The sequence below is a fragment of the Cydia splendana genome, chromosome Z, assembly GCF_910591565.1.
Source record: "Cydia splendana chromosome Z, ilCydSple1.2, whole genome shotgun sequence".
Classification (NCBI taxonomy): domain Eukaryota; kingdom Metazoa; phylum Arthropoda; class Insecta; order Lepidoptera; family Tortricidae; genus Cydia; species Cydia splendana.
In genome coordinates, this window is record NC_085987.1 from 37,309,618 (window position 1) to 37,322,677 (window position 13,060).

The window sequence follows — 13,060 nt, forward strand, 5'->3', positions numbered from 1 at the left end:
CACTACTCACATCGTACCTATTCTGTTGGGGTAAAATTGTAAAAACAAACCCACATTTTTTTAAGCATTGGTACCCAAACAAACTGAGGGATATCCAGAAAATAAAACAATAAAAATAACTGTAGGTACCTAGAATCCATTTAATTCATGTGAATCTGTTCTTTTTTTTGCTTCAGTCAAAAAATAAATACCTACGTATCGACTACGTATCTTTTTTTGACGAAGTGGGAATGCGTTTATGCACGGTGTGTGGGACTCGCCGCTCCTTTCCCCTCTCCTGGCAAGAGAGGGGGAGAATTTGGCCGTACACACTAAACCCACTCCGGCGTTTTACCCTCTTTACCGTTCGTACACTGGGATCGATGACATTCCACCACGGCGCCCTCCGGCAGCCCCGGCTTATCGCCAGGCACCCTCACAATGGAGGGGGAGGATCAGAAACGCTTGTTATTCAAAGTTCTTATTTTATATGCCTCTGTGGACTTCCTTCGTTTAGAATAGTTAGATAGCACATTCATGCTCAGTAAATAGTCAATCTGCCTTATGGCACACATCATCGACAAACTGGTTCCAAACTTAAAAAGTCAACGGTGCAACTCGATGTGATTGCAGTGTCTGGGATGATCATCGTGTCTAATGCCTTCCGCCTTGGTGCGCGGCCGCGAAAGCCTGCCCTCTGACCCCGGATGGTTTATTCTATGGGAAGTTGCGCTAACATACCCTTAGCTGTTGTCGAATATTAGACTTCACTCATTTAACCATTACGTGATCGATTTCAGGTGGCAACATTTGACTTTATATTAATAGCCACCTTATTTTTTTCTTAAAACTAAGTAGGTACTTATTTATTTAATAATACAAACCGGGTATACACGGTGGCTAAAAAGTAACTGCATTCCCGTCGCCAGGGAGGTTTTGGGATTATACTGGGCAACTTTTACTATGGGACCAACTCAGAAATCGCGAAAATAAAAATTTACCCTCCCATAGAAAATGGACCAGCCAAAATGTATGAAACACCCAAATGATTTTTTGATCGCGATTTCGGGGTTGGTCCCATAGTAAAAGTTGCTCAGTATAATCCCAAAACAGCATCATCATCATCATGCATTGTATCATGTATTGCTCAGTGCATTCCCGAATGCAGTTATTTTTAGCCACCCTGCATATACAGAACTCCAAAAAAGCTTTAAATTAACTCCATATTCCTTATGTTTCAACAACATAGGTCAATTTATGCCAATTATTTTAGGAACTTTCTGTAACAAAATAACGCATATATGTGTTGAAAAACAACACTAGGTTGCTTTAATAAGTACCCAGCCAGGATATCAAAATCAGAATTGTCATAAACGTTTAGGAACTCCTGTCGTTGATTTATTTAGGACCTTTCTTACACCTTATTCCATATAAAATGTATTTATTTATAAGTGTGTATAAGTTTTTATCCATATGTTTTAATGATAAAACTTTGTAAACATACAAACGTTTTGCGTATCTATAATTTTGATAGGTTAACACTTTATATACTAATATACTCAAAACAAAACTCCTAAAAACTATATCAATACTACTCTACTAAGTACTACGTTAGTCAAAATCCCGGAACAAAATACGCGTAACGTAACAAATATTTGTTAAATATGAATGTACTTACCTACGTAGAAGTTAATTATCGACATTGACGTAATTATGGTGTAGAATACATTGTAATAATAGCAAGCGACTTGGTAAAATTTTAATTTTCCACACGTAACATAGGCGGGTTAAATAATTAAAGCAATTATTTAAAATATATATGTATATGTATACGGATAGGCTAACCGGCCGGATAGCGCCTCGTTATGTAATTATTTTATATTTCTTCATATATATATATATATATATATATATATATATACCTACCCATGCTGTGTGACCACAAAATTGTAAGATTATGCAAATAATTACCGGAGGAGTTTTCTCTTCCGAACATCGCTAACAATTGTGAGTACCTACCTACTGTGTACTATCACAAACTGTATTTTAGCACCGTGTCAATGACACGGTGTCATTTTAAGATTTGTCATTTCAGTGTGTCGTGACTTTATCTATGCGTTACTGTGACAACGTACATATACTTACTAGGCCACTTGTACAGTCACCATACGGGATTGTTATGCCATTTAGGGTTCTTGCTAAATTGGAAATTCTATAGCGTAAGTATTGAACCACCAATTTAGCTAGCGCTAATCGCGGAGCGTGTTGGTACATACGTTACCTACGTACGGATGAGAATATGATAACAAGTGCAAATATTATGATTGCAACGGCTATCGTGCGTTGAAGCTATGGAGCAACAGGTTATGCACCATCCACGACACAGTTGACCGCCATTTGCAATCCCAGTGTGATAGTTAAAGCTTTCAATGACCACTTGTGCTATTGGTTAGTACACTGAAATTCTTGTCAGAGGGCCTACCGCGGACCACGTTCGACGTGTTGCCTCCCTGTCACAATAACGAACGGATTTACAAGTGCGACAGAGAGGCAACACGCCGAACGTTGTTAGAGGTATTATTATTCTTCTCTGGATATTCTTCATCAATGCGAATTGAAAAAAGGAAGCATGCGATTATGTTCAAAGGACGTTAGAATTTGGACGTAGGATTAGGTTTCAAAGCTTTTTGTGACCTAACAAGAAACAAAAAGGTATTTTGCTTGTTTACAAACCATAGAGAGAGCACGACGTGGTAGACTTTTATGTGTACCCGATGGCGTAAATGGGTCAAACAGATCACTGTGTTATGTCTTTCCTGTAGACATACACAAGATGAAAAATGTACTGTTCGCGCGAACACACTAGTTTTCTCTCCTGTGGGCAATAGTTAACAGCTTGTGGGCATGTAAGTAATGATTTTATCATAGTTCTTTAAATAAAAGGAGGACCTTTTCACGTGGATAAGGGTTAAATAAGAAAATTAACCTTTATAGCAATTAACTCTCGTGTATGTCTACAGGAAAGACATAACACAGTGATCTGTTTGACCCAAATACCATGCCAGGATGATTTTTAGCAAATATATTAAAAATGAAGCCGCGCAGAAACGAAGGTTCAGGCGGAGTATGTCACTTTCTTAGGACGTCACATTCTGAGGACGTCACATTCTGAGTTCGTCACTTTCTGAGTACGTCACTTTATGAGAACGCCACTTTCTGAGGACGTCACTTTCTGAGTTCGTCACTTTCTGAGTACGTCACTTTCTGAGTTCGTCACTTTCTAAGTACGTCACTTTCTGAGTTCGTCACTTTCTGAGTACGTCACATTCTGAGAACGCCACTTTCTGAGTACGTCACTTTCTGAGGACGTCACTTTCTGAGAGCGCTACTTTCTGAGGACGTCACTTTCTGAGTACGTCACGTTTTTAGCATAGGTACGATATCATCATCATCATCATATTTCCAAGCAGATGAAGTCGCGGGTCGAAGCTAGCGCAACATATTATCTACAGTCCGTTAACTCTCAGAATGACCTTCGGATTTTAGAAAGATACATCGGGTATCGGCGGTAACACGCGAAGGTGATGCTGTTGTTCTGCTTTCTTACCCACTCGCAAAAAGTTAGGGATACCTATTGTCTCAATGTAAAACAAGCTCTAATTTAATGACGTTATGCTTAATATTTGGTTGATGACTATATTGCTATTTGACTTTTTGTCATAATCTAAATAAAATAGAATCAGAATTTGAAAGCAGAACGTCACACCGTCATTTACTACTTCTCGCTGAAATTATACAGAGTGGTAATAATAACAGGCATATTTTTTTGTAGGTAAGTATATTTTTTATAGTTTGTGTTTTTTTTATTTAATCTCTAGTTTTAATTAAAATTTACTTTAACATAAAAAAATTAATTAAAACAAAAATTTTAAATTTAATTTGTAAATAATTATACAGTAGGTACTTAAAAGTCACATATTTTAATATGAATCTAAATATTTACCTACTAGTTATGGTGGTATTAACTACTCTATACAGGGTGGTACAAACCTCGATGTCCAAAAATTTTAAGTGAAAACTTCTTTAGCGGCGCTGTGCACTTTTTGTGATGGGGAAAAAATGTTAAACTCGCGACAGGTCACGTGACCGTAAGATTCGTAAGACGTAAGACGGACACGTAACCTGATCGAAAAACTGTTACAATGTCATTGAGTTTTCACTTCTGCCGGCACTCCCGGAGTGCATCCCGTTGTTTTTTTTTAGATTCTTCTCTACGTGGGCTATCAGATTACTAATTTGGGAACTTTCCACCTCGATTCCTTTGACCGGTGACTCTTTCAAATTATGACTATTGTCACTTTTTTTTACCTTTAAAAAAAACTTAGGGACTAGCAGTTTCTAAAATAACCAAAAGTCGTTGAACTCGCATTTTTTTTTTAATTAGGTAAAATCTAAACTTGACCTGCTTGAACGTATAACTTTGACTTCTGTCTTTTTTTCCAACTCGCAGCCAAGTGAGGATGCTGATTTGTTTAGCAACTGCGTCGTTTGTAAAGGATTATGTTATAAAAAGAAACATTCAAAAAAGTTCAATAGTTTTTTTAAATAAATTAATTGGTTCGGCCCGGAATTTCTTAACAAAAGTTAAAAGTTCAAAAATTCATAACTCGAAAACTACGACAAACCGGCTAACATACATATTCTATAATTGAATTGAGGAATCTAAAAAAAAATTTGGACGTTGTGGTATAGACCACCCTGTATAGTTTTGACTGTTGGATTGCAAGTTGCAACTAAATCAGTACGACGCTGTCATTTTCTATTACGCGAATACGTCCGATTTTACCCGAAAAACGAAGTTCATTCTGAGAGTTAACGGACTGTAAGTGGTCAAACAATTTTTTTCATTAAATAAGAACAATAAAAACTACACTCATCCTTTTCTTTTGGGTGCTAGTACTAGTGTAAGACAAAGATAGTATGTTTATCTCTGTCTATGTTTGAAATGAGACAGTCCTTTGACAAACTTTATAACCTTTTTGTAGTTTCGGATTTTAAATAGAAAAAAAATCAGCGATGTCAAATCGGCGACATGATAGATTTTTATTGTCAGGCTAAAAGTACAATGTAATATTAATTTAAAAATTCATCGTGTAACCTATATAGGAAGAAAACAAACAAATAAATTACATTAAATATATGCAGAACATGAGAACTATGAGAGTATGGATCACTCCATACGCAGAAGTGATTGATGGCTGAACATATATTCTGAATATGCCGTTGCCGATATGAAGAAAAAATCCTTTGACGCCTATTCTCCACAGGTGACACGAGAAGAAATATTGTCTGAACCAAAACTGCAAGAGCTGATTTTTATACGCAGATATCCAAAATTTACACTATCATCAGAAAAAAAAGACGTGAGTTTATGGAGACATGACAGAAGACGCGGTATGTTGAAGAATATGTTGTCACGAAAGGAGCGGCAGTCCGTTTAAATGTAAATATGTGGGAATGACCTTCTACTAGTGTCAGCGAGCTTGCCATGATACCTTCACCAGCTAATCACAGCGGCGAATGATAAAATCATGGTTCCTACTGTGCGAAACATTGATGTGTATTGAATCGAAGCTGTTGCCGGCCTAACTCCAATCTGTGGCTAAATGTTTTGCTGCTTGTAGTTTCTAAGTATTCTGAATTAAATAATGTTTTAAACATAATTAGATTGTTTTTTTATTATTTATTTCTCTATTTTTCACTTTATTGCACGAAACATAGGACGTTTTGCCAAATGGAATTCTCTACCAGTCAGGCGTAAGGCAAACAGAGATTGGTATTGGTATGTAGGATATAAAAGCGACCGTATGTCGAACAGCTAATCTGGTTGCTGGCAGTAGTGGCAGTATACATTTTTCGTGCAGGTATATTATACTGTTAAATCGTACCTATGCTAAAAAACGCGACGTACTCAGAAAGTGACGTTCTCAGAAAGTGACGTCCTCAGAAAGTGACGTACTCAGAAAGTGGCGTTCTCAGAAAGTGACGTACTCAGAAAGTGACGTACTCAGAAAGTGGCGTTCTCAGAAAGTGACGTACTCAGAAAGTGGCGAACTCAGAAAGTGACGTCCTCAGAAAGTGGCGTTCTCAGAAAGTGACGAACTCAGAAAGTGACGTACTCAGAATGTGACGAACTCAGAAAGTGACGTCCACAGAAAGTGGCGTTCTCAGAAAGTGACGTACTCAGAAAGTGACGAACTCAGAATGTGGCGTCCTCAGAATGTGACGTCCTAAGAAAGTGACATACTCCGCCTGAACCGAAACGAATGAATTCGGGTTACGTACGGGATACATAGGCTATCAAAATGAGAAAGTCGCGATAGCAAACCAATATGTGGCGGGACGCTTTATAACGCACGCCACTCCTCTCTGTGCCCGGCTTGACCACCTAATCTTTGATTTATACATGGTACCTACGCTTTTAGCAGGGGAGAGGAGAGATACTAAATTTGGAGTTACTCAAGCGTCACAGACCTATTGGATTCGTAAGAGTAGGCACAAGATGTAAATAACTTTGATCTCGTGTAGCACACACAACTTTTCACCTCGGCAGTGTGTACTAATCAGAGAGAAAAATACAATCTGAAAAAATTTAATCCTATTATTATCCATCATCCATTGACGTATATCTCAGGACTGGCCTTACGGGCAATAAGAATGGGGCATGAATGGGGCCAGTACAGCGGTGTAACACCGCTATAACATGATTGGTTGATGAGTTTGCATCACGCGTGCGATTGATCGCTACTGGTCGCGTTAGACTAGACGATTGGCGCATACATATATACGGCAATGGTTTCATCACTTTTTTGAACTATTTGCAATAAAACAAAAAAAACAAAACTACAGCAATTTCAGTGAAATAGGAAATAAATAACGAAGATTAATTGACAGTTCTATGAAGGACTGTTTTTGAAAAAGAAATGCTTTTGATTAAAGACGTTCGGAACAGCGAATACCTATTATTTTATTTTACCACCGCCCAACAGTAATTCCCAAATTTTCAACAAACAATTAAGACTGCTGTAATTTATTATTATTGCATACCTACAACGCAAACATACGCTTAAGTATCAGTTTTACATTAGTATTACAATACAAGTGCGAAAAGTTGGAAATTCGCAACGAGTGGCGATAAATTAAAACACGACCGAAGGGGACACGAGTTGCGAATTATCTTTTCGCATGTGTATTCTACAACGTTTTGTGCTATACATTTGGCCTTTTAAATTTTTGACATATGTGTATGTCGTATTTGTCCTTGATCCCGCCCCAGAGCGGTAAAGTAGCACCATATATGTACTGTAAAGAATTAAACTTCTACAACCGTTATATACAATATATATACAACAACCACTGGTAGCGCTCGTGTAGTTAGTGTAGGTGTAGGATTAGGATCGATGGCGGATTGTTTTTTGTCGTACTTAAATGTTAATGTGACGAGTTGTCCCCGCGTCAGGAAGTACAGTGCAGGAAGCTTACCGCGAATACTCGCGGCCTGTCGCGGAAGCGGTTCCTTCGCGAACGAGTCGGGTCGACTTTCTCAGATCGCCTACACCTATACGCGCTCGTTCTGTAGTTTGTCGAACACACAGACATCTGCGCAGACACATTCCACATCTACCGTGCCGACGGAAAGCTTCCAAATTTACGAAAATCTTCTAGGAAACTTTGGAAGACATGTGCATCAATTGGTACCTATTTCGTGAGTACTTTAAAAAAACGCATATGTATCTTGTTCTGTCAATCAAAAGAAAAATGTGGTAACTATAGGTATGTATGGGATGGTAACTATAAGTAGGTATGTATGCATACTTACAGAGGTACTGCGTTTTAACTTTGAGCGGCAGTGCGAGATACGAGACTTTTTCAAAGTAGTGACCATTTTCCAGAAATTAAAAAAGAAGAGCTGTAGGTATATATGTATTCAGCCATACAATTTTATAATTTAGGTAACTCCAGTTGTGTATGGTAAATGAAATGATATTCTGATCGTATTCTCTCATTTAACATCTATGATATGATATGGGAATATCTGACATGTTTGTCATGACGCCGCTTACACTCAGGCACCTTAAGTTTAGTTACAAATCGCGTTATATTCAACGTCTATTCATATATAATGTCTGTGGTCGGTTATGCAATGCGATGGAAACAAAAGCTCAGTGTTGTTTAGCCCGGTCCGGTCTCATTGTCTTTTGTTTGATAATCACTGTAAACAGCGGTCATTTATTTATAGTATGAGATATTTATATGCTGAACTAAATGCGTGATCGCGTGATTACTGCACGTCATAGATTTCTGAAATATTTTTTCCCCATACAACATAAAATGACTCAGCACTAAGGGATTTTTAGGGTTCCGTACCCAAAGGGTAAAACAGGACCCTTATTACTAAGACTCCGCTGTCCGTCCGTCCGTCCGTCCGTCCGTCACCAGGCTGTATCTCACGAACCGTGATAGATAGACAGTTGAAATTTTCACAGATGATGTATTTCTGTTGCCGCTATAACAACAAATACTAAAAAGTACGAAATTCTCGGTGGGCGAGTCCGACTCGCACTAGTCCGGTTTTTTTTTTAAGAACTGTGGGTTAAAAAATTTGTTTTGACCTCTAGTGTGCGTGTGCCAAATGGTTAAACTGTACATCGATTTGCGTATTTTTAGGGTTCCGTACCCAAAAGGTAAAACGGGACCCTATTACTAAGACTTCGCTGTCCGTCCATCCGTCCGTCCGTCTGTCTGTCACCAGGCTGTATCTCACGAACCGTGATAGCTAGACAGTTGAAATTTTCACAGATGATGTATTTCTGTTGCCGCTATAACAACAAATACTAAAAACAGAATAAAATAAAGATTTAAATGGGGCTCCCATACAACAAACGTGATTTGTGACCAAAGTTAAGCAACGTCGGGCGTGGTCAGTACTTGGATGGGAGACCGTTTTTTTTTGCATTGTTTTTCCGTTTTTTTTTTATTATGGTACGGAACCCTTCGTGCGCGAGTCCGACTCGCACTTGCCCGGTTTTTTTTAATTGGGCTCGTACGGCTTCCACTATATGTAGTATCTACGAGTACATATGTAGAACGATTAGACTGTGACAAATACTCTGGAACGCGAAAGTACTATAGAGGGTGGCAGATAATTTTGGTGTTTTGTTCCATCTGATTGTCTGCTACTATTGAAACTGACTGTAGGTATAACCACCTACCCCGTACCACCACAAACATTTGCGACTAAGCGCGATTATTTGTGTAAATAAGTAGGGGTCATCCATTAATTACGTCACACGAATTTCTAGGTTTTTTTACCCCTCCCCCCTCCTTGTCACACTTGGTCACATTTGGCAAACCCCTCCCCCCTGGTGTGACGTCACATTTCTTCAACGAAATCGGCAATTATTCATTTTTTATATCAAAATATTTTTGAGAAAAGAAATATTAGTAATTTTATAACCCAAAACTGATTAAGAAATAAAATTAAACGAATAAAAAAGATTATCGTTTCAAAAACTTGTTATTTAAATAAAATAATTTAAATACATTTTCGGTTACTGATGAAGTTAAAGTGACGTCACAAAGTTTGTGACTCCTCCTCCCCCTTGTCACAACATGTCACATTTTCTTGACCCCCTCCCTCCCCCTAAACGTGTGATGTAATTAATGGATGACCCCGTACCTATAATCAATTGAGATTTTTTTTAGCTTCTAACAGATACTTATTATCTGGCACCTCTCTAAGTTTTGTTCATACAAGTTAATGTCAGTACATATAAATCATAATTATTGTGACTTGTCCGTAGAGTAAATACGTACCCCCGGCCAAGGGTTATCAAAGGGCAAATAGTTTTACAATATACTTAGCAACAGATTCTAATGAACCTTGTTACTAGTGTTCCAGTGTGTGCGATCATACGTCACTTTCTTGCCATGTGACAACCTCTGCTATTTATGATTAGCATTAACAAGCGCATGGAAAGTTACTGGTTAATTTAAGATAGCGTCAGTATGGGTGATACTTTTAAAGGGCCCACAGATTACCAGTTCGCCGGACGATATCAGCCTGACAGTTGTTCGGAGCTGTCAAATTTTGCGTTTAACTGACGCACGATGCCACAGACAGACAGACAGACATTGGTGTCAAACATATAACACCCCTCTTTTTGCGTCGATAAAGAAGTTAATTCATAAATATTCGTTGATAAAATTGAAGCCCGTTGCTATAAACCGAGTTTTCATATTTGACATTAATATCGCTATAGGAAAAAGAGGCAACAAACTGTTATCCCATATTCATAAATATAATCATTTAAACAACATACCTACCTACATCAAAAAATTTTTTACCCGCGGCATAACGTGAAATGTGTAATTGGATTAACGCATTCACTGCCAGGGGGCGTGGCCTAGGAAATAACTTGTATGATGGTGGACGCACATGTGCGTCGGGGGCAGTGAATGTGTTAAGAATGACAAGCGTTAAGAGCCAACGGGAGTGGTCATTTCTCCATACAAACGTACTCCTCGTTTTCCTCCGTGGTTTTTGAAGCTAGAGCAATGATTTTTTCAACACAGATTAATATTGTCATTATCTGTGTCGAACCGTTTTGCTTTTTTTGATATTTTTGTTTTTTAAGGCGCTAGAGCCCTTCAAAAATGGCCAAAATGGCCTAATTGACTATGCCGCAATGAGAGGCGTGGCATTCAAAACTGATATCAATTAGCCAAAAAAGCAAAACGGTCTGACACAGATAATTTCAAAATTATTTAGATTTCCAAATTTGGTTACGATTGGTTAAGTTTTGGAGGAGGAAACAGAGGAGTACGAAACCTCGATTTTTGAGATTTTTACGCAGGATTTTTCGCCTTGTCCTTATCGCACTACTTTTAGGTGCCGCTTCCGTTAGCGAGACGGGTATATTTACCTAAAATATTTAAAACTCAGCTCCTGTTTCGTCTTAAGGGGCCCACTGATTAACAGTCCGCCGGACGGTATCGGCCTGTCAGTTAGAACAAAATTTTGACAGTTCCGAACAACTGACAGGCCGATACCGTCCGGCGCTCTGTTAATCAGTGGGTTCCTTTACACCTAGGGTTGCCAGATCAAAAGGCGCTATTATCGGGAAAAAATAAAAAAAAATCGGGGTTTTGGGACTTAAGTCGGGAAAAAACATTCAAATTAAAGTAATTGTATTAAAAACTCGGAGTAAATATCTATTACTCCGAGATTAAAAACAACGATATGTTATATTATTGGCTCTACGTCAGCTGCTCTGCCCATAGTCGTTTTTATATAAAAATAGTATAAATTCTTTGAGATCTTGAACTAACAAAAAAAATGCCTTCTCATTATCTATCTATATTGTCATACTTATACTTATTAGGTATCAATAATCAACAAAATTTATGTAACTAATTTATTTCTTAGCTTGCCTTTGCTACATATATTTCATGTTACTTTTTACCGATATTACCATTTTTTGGTTCGGAACTTGAAATTATTGTTTTATAACGTGAAGCTGTTTTTAGGGTTCCGTACCCAAAGGGTAAAACGGGACCCTATTACTAAGACTTCGCTGTCCGTCCGTCCGTCTGTCTGTCACCAGGCTGTATCTCACGAACCGTGAAGCTAGACAGTTGAAATTTTCACAGATGATGTATTTCTGTTGCCGCTATAACAACAAATACTAAAAACAGAATAAAATAAAGATTTAAATGGGGCTCCCATACAACAAACGTGATTTTTGACCAAAGTTAAGCAACGTCGGGAGTGGTCAGTACTTGGATGGGTGACCGTTTCTTTTTGCTTTTTTTTTCCTTTTTTTTTGCATTATTGTACGGAACCCTTCGTGCGCGAGTCCGACTCGCACTTGCCCGGTTTTTTTCGGGATAAAGTTCACTTAGTCGGGAATCAGGAACACATGCTAAAAATCGGGAGAATCCCGCTGAATCCCGACCATCTGGCAACCCTATTTACACCGCCGTGCCGGCCGTGCATCACACGTTTAGGCGTCATCACTCGGCGACGGTTTGATAACAGCCTGATTAAATACACTTACTGTGTGAACGAGTCCAAGCCTAAAAAAGGAGATGCATATTACATCAGAGTTTATATTGCCTATTTGTAAAGGTTACCGACGTTTATCGAGATACATCCTTAAATGACTTACGGAAGGTCATAACATGGCACCTTTGAGTACAATTTAAAACTCTATAAAAAGTGTCGTGGATGTTATGGCTGATAGTACATTTACCAAATACTCGTCAGCGTATGTGCGAGTATGCACATACGAGGACAATACAATAATCATAATGTCAAATAGTCGACACACGGACTGGCGCACATTTATTCGGCTGCCTTGCGTAAGTTTGCGTAACAGGGAATACCAAATCCGGGCAATAAGTGGCACACCGCCTAACTGGTGTGGCGTGGCACACTTCGCGACCGAAATTATTACATAACTTTCGATGACGGCCACCTTAGCCTAGTTCAGAGGGCCTGCCGCCAAAATCGAACTCTGGCGATATTATAGATAGTCAAGCAAATCTTGTCAGTAGAAAAAGGCGCGAAATTCAAATTTTCTATGAGACGATATCCCTTCGCGCCTACATTTTTCCAATTTGCCGCCTTTTTCTACTGACAAGATCTGCTTGACCATCTAATATACATATGATGTTTATGGCATATTCGAGCGATAATACAGGCAGATGATTAAACGAAATTTTGATCATCTATTCTCAGTTCAGAGGGCCTACCGTCGAATAAAATCGAAAAAAATAATATAATTATTATCTGCCTCTCTATTGCTCTTGCGTATTCGAGCGACAGTAAGGCAGATAACGATTTTCGATATTCGTTGTAGAAATGTAGACTCTCAGGGGTCGGCAAGCTTTTCGATGAAGAGCCATCTGCGGAAGAAATTGCCAGTTTTCTGAACCTCAAAGGACCCACGAATGTTGGTTTTCGTGGTCAAAAAAGTCTAAGTGTTCATTTATTGGGTGATTTTAAGAGCCGCGATCG